The following is a 10,340-nucleotide window of genomic DNA, read 5'->3' on the forward strand; positions in this document are numbered from 1 at the left end:
TGTGATCGAACCCAGCTCCTCTTGCTGCGAGGCGAAAGTGCTAACCACTCCCCCACCCCACTCTTCTTATTCTACCAGTGCCACAAACTGCGATCGAACCCAGCTCCTCTTGCTGCGAGGCGAAAGTGCTAACCACTCCCCCACCCCACTCTTCTTATTCTACCAGTGCCGCAAACTGTGATCGAACCCAGCTCCTCTTGCTGCGAGGCGAAAGTGCCAACCACTCCCCCACCCCACTCTTCTTATTCTACCAGTGCCACAAACTGCGATCGAACCCAGCTCCTCTTGCTGCGAGGCGAAAGTGCTAACCACTCCCCCACCCCACTCTTCTTATTCTACCAGTGCCACAAACTGTGATCGAACCCAGCTCCTCTTGCTGCGAGGCGAAAGTGCTAACCACTCCCCCACCCCACTCTTCTTATTCTACTGGTGCCACAAACTGTGATCGAACCCAGCTCCTCTTGCTGCGAGGCGAAAGTGCAACCACTCCCCCACCCCACTCTTCTTATTCTACCAGTGCCACAAACTGTTATCGAACCCAGCTCCTCTTGCTGCGAGGCGAAAGTGCTAACCACTCCCCCACCCCACTCTTATTATTCTACCAGTGCCACAAACTGTGATCGAACCCAGCTCCTCTTGCTGCGAGGCGAAAGTGCTAACCACTCCCCCACCCCACTCTTCTTATTCTACCAGTGCCACAAACTGTGATCGAACCCAGCTCCTCTTGCTGCGAGGCGAAAGTGCTAACCACTCCCCCACCCCACTCTTCTTATTCTACCAGTGCCACAAACTGTGATCGAACCCAGCTCCTCTTGCTGCGAGGTGAAAGTGCTAACCACTCCCCCACCCCACTCTTCTTATTCTACCAGTGCCACAAACTGTGATCGAACCCAGCTCCTCTTGCTGCGAGGCGAAAGTGCTAACCACTCCCCCACCCCACTCTTCTTATTCTACCAGTGCCACAAACTGTGATCGAAACCAGCTCCTCTTGCGGTGAGGCGAAAGTGCTAACCACTCCCCCACCCCACTCTTCTTATTCTACCAGTGCCACAAACTGTGATCGAACCCAGCTCCTCTTGCTGCGAGGCGAAAGTGCTAACCACTCCCCCACCCCACTCTTCTTATTCTACCAGTGCCACAAACTGTGATCAAACCCAGCTCCTCTTGCTGCGAGGCGAAAGTGCTAACCACTCCCCCACCCCACTCTTCTTATTCTACCAGTGCCACAAACTGCGATCGAACCCAGCTCTTCTTGCTGCGAGGCGAAAGTGCTAACCACTCCCCCACCCCACTCTTCTTATTCTACCAGTGCCACAAACTGTGATCGAACCCAGCTCCTCTTGCTGCGAGGCGAAAGTGCTAACCACTCCCCCACCCCACTCTTCTTATTCTACCAGTGCCACAAACTGTGATCGAACCCAGCTCCTCTTGCTGCGAGGCGAAAGTGCTAACCACTCCGCCACCCCACATTAAAAACATTCGTCTATGGTATAACAAACAGATTTTGTGATCGATGAATGATTTATATAAGTAGGTAGGTTGCGTAATTAAGAAGAACTAAGCGGACACACAGACAAACTCGAAAAGAGACTTTGTTTTATAATATTAAGAGATAAGAGACGATAAAAAGACATACAATATTAAAATTATAGTACCTTTATGATTATTTAAATAGTGTTAAAAATATGTTATTACCATTCTTGTTTTAGAATTAACAAAACTAGAAATGTCAGAAGGAAATAAAAAACTCTCAGGATAGTAAAACTTATAGAGAAAACAACAAAAAGTAGCCGAAAATGAAAAAAGGGCAAAACAAATGACAAAATTGTCTTGTTTATTCAAAACCTTCTTCAAAAGTGTTTTGCTTATATCGTTATTTATTTCGCCGAAATTCCAAATGAAGTTTAGCAAATAAGGGTTATGATGATGGGGCCCATTTTTCCTTAGCCTTGCAAAAACACGAAATTTCCATGGACCATCAGTCAGCAACATGTATGTGGTTGGAAGCTACAAAAAGATTAGGAAGGTAAATTGGAGTGGATCAACATTTAATGAAACAAATAGATGAGGAAAGACAAAAGTGGAAAGTACTACTTGAGAGAATAATAATAATCTTTGTTTATTAAATTCTCAAGTGTTGTACAACAAAGGAAAATGGCTAAGTCATGTATGACTTTTAAGCCTCAGCGTTGACCGAAAGAGGATGTACGACAGTTATATAATAAAAAGATATACTCATAATTACCATTTTGAATTAGGTGAGCAAATTTAGTAGTAAAATTTTATATTAAAGCTTTGTAACAATAAAAATTATCTCACAATTTTTTCAAATCTATGCAGATTATTGGGTAAATCCGATAGATTAAGAGAGTTAAATAGATTAATACCTCGATGAAAAATTGAGTTTTGTCCGAGAAGGGTTATTTATTAGAGACATTTGAGTTCTTAAACCAGATGAAAATGGGACTTAATATTTAAACGCATTAAAAATGGGAATAGCTAGAGATCTGTAAATAAATTTTAACATGGATAACACATAGATATCTCCATTTCTCAATAAATTAACACAAGCGGAAAAAGGACCTGTATGAGGAGTTACTCAGTTATCACTTAGCTTTTTTTGTTAAACCACCAATATATTCATATTGTATGCGGGCGTATTGCCCCAAATAAAAATACAGTGTTATAAATACGTAGAAATAAGATTGAAATACAATATATGCATTATATTATGTTAGGCCTAAACACCTCACTATTTTTCCCCACCAAGTAAATACCAATCGACATTTTGTTGGCAACGTAATCCATATGTTTAATTCCGGTGAAACTCTTTCTAGGTTAACACAATCAATATATTTACTATAAGTATTAATACCAATCGGCTTATTACGAAAGCAAATAATCATATAAGGGGTTTTTCTTGGTTAATTTCAAGTAAGTTAATTTTAACCCAATTATTTATAAGCAACATTTTTTCAATAGTATTAACAAAAAGTGTATTTAAGTCAAAATTTCAATCTTCATCCGCGTACAAAGTGAGATTATTATCAGTTAAAAATAAGTGAAAAAATAAGGCGATAAGATCGACCCTTTTTTACCCCACATGACACATTTTTTTATATAGAGATTTTTATTAACTTTAATTTGAGAAATTATGTTACTTAAATATCTTCTAATCCATTCAAGAGCATTACCACGTATACCCATTAGACTTAGAGTAAATCATAGTTAATGTAGTCATTTTTAAGCATTTTTGAGGTCAATAAAAATAGATAATACCAGATTGCCGGAGTCAAGAGCTTCAATAAACTATGTCCCCTAGGAGGGGTTTTGCAATCACCGTGTGTGGGTGGGTCTGTCTGGACTGCGAACGCGTACGCATTTTCGGGACAAAGTGTAATCACTGCGTACGCAGTTTCTTGAAATCACTGCGTTCGCAGTTTCTTGAAATCACTGCGTTCGCAGTTTCTTGAAATCACTGCGTTCGCAGTTTCAAGGAATTGGAGAAAAGGATTATTTAATTGTAAAATTTTCCAGTACGAAAGCAAGAAAGATAAACTTTGTATAAATTATTTTAAAGTTAAGATCGATATAACGAACGTGATATCATGTTTTCTTTAAATTGTGTTATTACAATACCTACATAGGTAACTGATTTTATTATTTATAGTTGAATTGAAATTAACACCAAATACGAATTTAATTATATAGCGCTAGGATCTTTCTTTATGTTAAAGAAGCAGGAATGTAATTATTAGAGCTTCTTAATTTAATTTAAATTCAAAAAGTGTTGATTTTAGCATAAAAGTTGACTTTTGAAAAAGTTAGTAATTATTATAAACTTAAATACAATTAATGTGATGTGAAAGCGTCGACCAACGGGTGCCGGAAGACAATCTCGCTCTACCTTGATCAAGGGCTAAGGCCGGCGCTGCTTTGACCTTTTTATCTTCGTGTATGCCAAGTATTAATTAAAATTCTAGTTAAATATATGTAGGTCCCACTCAGACGCGTTCTTAGGGGGGGAGAGCTGAAATGGGCGGCTGCATAGCATAGGGATGTTCATACAGGAGTACCAGATCACTCACAGTTTCACCCATGCGTTTTGCACAGGGCTGCGGGATCTCTAAGCACGGTCCTGTTCCCACTATTTTGTAACCTCTCCAACTATAAGAAATGATATGATTCTTAGAATTATTTTATAAATATAGTTTTAAATTCCTTTCTACAGACGTTGATAACAGAAAAAAAAATGTTTCTTTCTATTATCATTTTCCTTAATATCAAATGAAGAACAATTTAATAAGAATTTCCATCTAATTAAATTTGTTTCAATTACTAGAGGTATATGTTTGGAAATTGAACTTGAAAATATAAATTATTGGCCATATTTACTAGTTAGTTCAAACATTAAAATATGAAAAAATTTATGTTTTTTTAAGAGTAACTTTCTCATGATTTGGCTACACTGAAGTTGAACTGCAGAGAAAGTTATCGTTGCCGAGATAGACTGGGCTCCATTTAGTTAAATGGTAAAGCAAGAAGCATTTCATATAACTATTGGGGTAAAAGCAGTTTACCTTTGTTCTTGACCCCGCTGATTACGAAAATGTCTGTTGCCACTCCGAAAAATTGATGGGAAATCCAGCAATCAAGATGGCAACCGAGATGAAGGCAGATTTTGAATAAATGGAGTGATATTCGAACTAGAGATGCGGTTTACATTGCGAATCTGTATATATCAGTGAGAAAAAATGTTCAGATGTCCCACCTGACTCCTGAGGCACCCGTATCAACATGAAGTCCTCTGAAAGGCGTTACTTCGGGCAGCGTGGGTGCTTGATTTCGAATGAATTATTTCCAAAGCTCAGGGCGCTTAGTTTATTCATGTTTCCAATGCATCGCTCTAAAAAAGTCACCACTGGTAAATAGCTTGTATCTCAATAAGTCAACTGTCGAAGTGTGTATTTAAAAACCTAGGAAGAAATCGATAGAATCTCACAGCAACAAACCCTGTGTAAATGTTTATTATGTTTTATTTATTCTTGTATGCCCAGTCAACGAAATGGAACACTTAAAATAATTAAACATAAGAAAATTATTCATCCAAGTAACGAGTTTAGAAAACTGCAAAAAATTACGTAGCACTGTTGAAACAGTGCCTCGAGTGAACCGACAACTCCAGGTGTAAGGAAATAAAAAAATATTAAAAATTGCTTCTGGTTTCATTTTTCTATCGTTTACACGTTTCGAGAAAACTTAAGAAAAATGCCAAATCTCCCTTTGTCGAAGACTTTTGTAAAAGACTGTACTTACTTGATAATGGGATTTCAATATGTGAAGTTTTAAGGCATCACTAGTATCGTTGCCAGCTTTGATTGGATGTCTGATGAAGTGAAAGCATGAAAAACCCGGATTTTCTTTCTCTGAAGGTCAGTCAAAGACGGAGAACAGAGATGTATGGGAATGTACTTCCGGTCCAGACATTATCCACACTTTTGATGACTGAATCCTATTAAAATGAAACAGAGCCATTAGAAGAATGTCTGTTTCTCTCGCACTGATCAATTTGAAATTTTGGTCACTTTGAACAGAGTGAAGGATAACCCCATAGTCGAACTACCACTGTAAAATTACCTTCAGCGATGGCACGTTACCATAACGAAAGATTTGACGAAAGGGTCTTGACGAAACGGACTTGGAATTTTATTATATAGATTCAAATTGATTAGTGAGCCATCCCACGATTTTCATTAATTTTAGTAGTCAGAGCATTTATTTTTATAATCAAATGCCGTGACTAGTCCAACCCTGCTTAACAAGCGTTAATGTTTATGTATAGCGCCATTAAATCTCCCTTACTCATAAAACAACTACTGAAACATGAAGTCTTATTTTTTCATTTTATTTTTTTACTGTGAAATAAAATTTGTGTTGACTCGAGGACTCAAAACGAGTGAGCCCCCTAATATTTATTCCGAGCCCTAGTCTGAGACGAGTCCTAAACAAATAATTTAGGTAAGAAGAGCTCGAGACGAACCCAAATTTGTGAACTTTAGAAAATTTAGCTTGAGACGAGACGAGGAAAAAAAATTAAAAAACAAATGAGACCGAGGTTAGTCTACATGAAAAAATTAAGCTTAACTAGAGTCCGAGACGAGGCGCTTCAAACCCTGTCGTTTTACTTGAGTCTGAGCTGAGCTTGTACAATATTGTTCCGTAAATTGAGCCAGAGACGAGCACTTAAACGTGTGGGTAAAAGTTTTGATATGAGCCCAAGTCCAACTCAGGCCGTGCAGCTTTGCTTATAGAGTGCATCATTTTATTCGGAGCTTTCGGACCGTGGTCCTTCTTCAGCGAGTGACTGTTACAAGTGATTCCTTAACACGAATACAAAACCAAAAATATTTCTACCATTGGGCAATGAGCTTTAACCCTACTCTCAGACTTTCATCGCGTGTTGCAATACCGTGCCAGACTATCGGTCGCCTCTCTGGATTCTCCGCGTTAAGATCATTTTATACTAAAAATACTATAAGACGCTACCGTTAGGTAGCCCAGAAAAAAACGTATTTACAAGAATCGTTCAAAAATTATACAATGCTTAAACTTTCAAAATTACATATATGTAAAAAACAACAACATTACTAATTAATTCTATTTATAACAGTTACCTTATGGGCTACAAATTCTTTAGGTAAAACTGTATCAATTCTGTCTTAACTATTCTTCTATACAATTACCCTATATTTTAATTTTATATTTATCCAAATTAAATAAACCCCAACCTTTTACTCCAACTGAGCCACTTTCGAGATTTAAATTCCCGCCTTGTTCAATGAACACTGACTCTTTGAAATTTCTTTTAAACCAATTATTTTCGATACAAATCATTCTCGCCGAATCCCATTCAATTTTATGCCTATTATTGTTTACTATATGATACGCCAGGCCGTTTTTCTGATCTTTGTTTTTACACAATTTTGATGTTTGTTCCGTCTCTTTTGCAGAGTTCTTTTTGTTTGACCTATATATGTTTCCTTACAGTTGCAGTCTATTGCGTAAATAACCCCTGTTTTTTTATTGTCTTCAATTAGCGGTTTATTTTTTACAATATTTGATTTCAGCGTGTTAACTAACGTTACACCAAGCTTTTTTTAATTGACGCCTCGTTTTTTCACTAATATTTTTTATGTAAGGTAAACTAAGTACATTTTTAGGGGTCTCTTTTTTTATTATAATTTTCAGATTATTATCATTAAATATAGAGTTAATTAAGTGTTTTGGATAACCACTATCAAGTAATTGTTGACAATACATCTCTTTATCCTTAACAGGGTGATCTGAAATGTATTCTATTCTTTGTTTCAGGGATTTAATTAAACCTATTTTAATGTTGATATGGTGGCAAGAATTAAAATTTAAAAACGTTTTTGCGTGCGTAGGTTTTTGGTACATGGAACATTCGAACCGTCCATTTTGATGTTTGACCATTACGTCAAGAAATGGAAGGGCTCTTTCTATCTCCCCCTCCTTCGTGAAGGAAATGTTTTTATGAATCTTATTGACAATATTTAGTAACCGCTCTGTTACTAGGGCTTTTTTCTTAATGAAAAATATATCGTCCATAAACCGATACCATAATTTTATATTATCCTTAATTTGTTTCTTCCTAAATATTGATTGTTCTACATGTTCCATGACCATGTTAGCAATTGGGGCAGATAAAGGATTACCCATTGCTAAACCTGTTTCCTGCATATAAAAATTACCGTCATAGGTAAAGTAAGTATTTTTCAAACAAATTTCACTTAACTTACTAATTGTGTTAATGCTCAGGCCTGTACGTGTCTTTAGTGTTTTATCTTTTTTAAGATAACTCCTTAACAATTTATAATAAACCATGGCTAAAAGATTTAATATTTATAGTTAAAAGATTTAATTCCTTTAAAAAAGTACATGCAATTTACTAAAACGTTCATTGAGTCTAATCAACATGCTCCTTAATTATTCTCGTGGTCAGCGTGCTTTTATGGTCGAGTTATTTTATGGTGTAGCCAATCGAAACGCGCATAGGAGTAGAAGGAAAGTGAGGGTCTGACGCCACTCCCGGGATCGGGATCGTCGGGATCTTCGGGATCCAGGATTTATGGGGTGAAATGGGGGTAAAATCGTCGAAAAGTCAATGTATTTATGATATTTCTCGCGACGACTTGTTTTCCCGTATATCAACATATTGTTTCCAGGCCAACTTGTTCATTTATCTACGCTTATCTCGAAAGATACTTGAACGTATATCTTATCGCGTTTTATCGTACGGAATAAGTTGAAATGATGTAAAAAGTGATAACCTAGGCGGCGCGCGTGCGTGGATTACCTCGGGGACGCGGTTAATTTGAATTTAAGAGTGTTTTGACGTCATGGAATATTCGTTGTTAAAGTAGAATGGAAATATTTTTAAACTTCATTTTAATAACATTATCACGTAAGTGGTACTTAAATATGCTTGGCACTTGAATCTATCTCACAAGTATTTCTTAAAACGAATATTTTAAGTATGATAATCGTATCGTTCTCAAATGATACTTGAATATACTATAAAAGGGGTTGTATAGCGTTGTGGGAGGTCATTCCACAGTTAACTATATTCAATATGCCTAAAGCTCAGTATACATGTCCTACGTGTGCGAAAAGTTTTTCTATCAAATAAAATTTAAATCGGCATGTTAGAGAAGTACACGGTGATAGACATAAGTTTATCTGTGAAGTATGTGGTAAGAATGTTGCTAGATTAGAGCATTTTAAGAGCCATCAACGAACTCATGACTTGAACGCACCCGGCCCTTCCGAACCCATGGACCTGTCTCACACACCATCACCAATGCAACGTTCGCCAGCATCTTCCCGTACACCATCACCTAGTCTGCTTCAAGACATTCAACTGGAATCTATCCAACCATCTACATCAGCTTTACCCAACAACCTAACACCATCACCTGTTCCCGCCTCACCAATACTTGATGAAACACCACCAGCATCTCCAAGTATGGTCCAGGCCTTGAATGATACGTTAGCATCTATTCGTTATAATGCCGAAGACTATGATATTGATGCGGGGATGTTTATTGAACGTTACCGAGCCGCTTTCAGTAAATTTCTAATGGAAAGACTCGCCAGTAAACGTGGAATTAAATGGTTCCTACTCGTAAGATCTGTTTATATGAGACCATTAGGAGGTGCGGAACAAAGAGCGGAAATACGACCCTATTTCCGGAGCACTATGCAAACATTATTAACGCTCGACGTTATTGAAAACCAGCTGAATGACTGCATTGAAACAATACAGTCAGCAGCGGAAAACTTTGAATCGACAGGTATGTACTAAAATTTATAAGTTTAATTTTGAACTAAAACATTATATTTTTGATAGGATCGGGTTGGGTAATTGACCGTGTTCTGTATGTAGAATTAAATGTAGCATCTTACCAACCGTTGCGAGGGTCATCGTATATGGAACTACCTGAAAAACTATCTCAACGTCGTACGGTTCTTAATATTAGAAACGAAAATGACGAGAAATGTTTTCTCTGGTCAATTCTCGCTAAACTTCACCCAGTTTCTATGCTTCATCACGCTAACAGGGTTTCCAAATATACACCTTATGAAAACGAACTTGATACCAGTGATATATATTTTCCTTTCAAATTAAACGCTACGGAACTTAAAAAATTTGAATTAATGAATAATTTATCAATATCTGTGTTTGGCTTCTCGGGAGATATATTCCCCCTTTACGTAAGCGCTAACAAGTGTGGTAAGGAAAGGGAGGTTGATTTGCTATACATCACGGATGAAACTAAAGATATTGACGATGGGAATAGACATTACTGTCTTATACGAGACCTAGGAATACTGTTACAGCATCTAACAAAACACAGAAGTACAAGTTATTATTGCAGGTAATTTAGTTTCCAATATATTAGTTTGCAATCTACTAATTATTTTCTTTATTAGAATGTGTCTTCACCGATTCAGTGGAAACAACGCTGAACAGCGACGTGATGCACATATCGAAGAATGCGCCACCCACGGCGTCCAAAAAAAGGGTTTTCCCTACCAAGAAGAAGACGCTTTATTTTGATAAATATGAGTGGACAGAAAAGGTAAAAATAAAAATTATTTAATTTAACTCTTAATGAAATTAAATTATTAGGTGCAGTATGTATTTTACGCCGATTTTGAAGCAATCCTACCGAGAGTTCAAGGATGTGATCTAGATCCCGATACAAATACCAGCAAAGTAAACATGCATATCAGTTGTGCGTATTCTTGGGTACTTG

This window comes from Leiobunum rupestre, chromosome 2 (assembly GCF_980474605.1).
Source record: "Leiobunum rupestre chromosome 2, qqLeiRupe1.1.hap1, whole genome shotgun sequence".
Classification (NCBI taxonomy): Eukaryota; Metazoa; Arthropoda; class Arachnida; order Opiliones; family Sclerosomatidae; genus Leiobunum; species Leiobunum rupestre.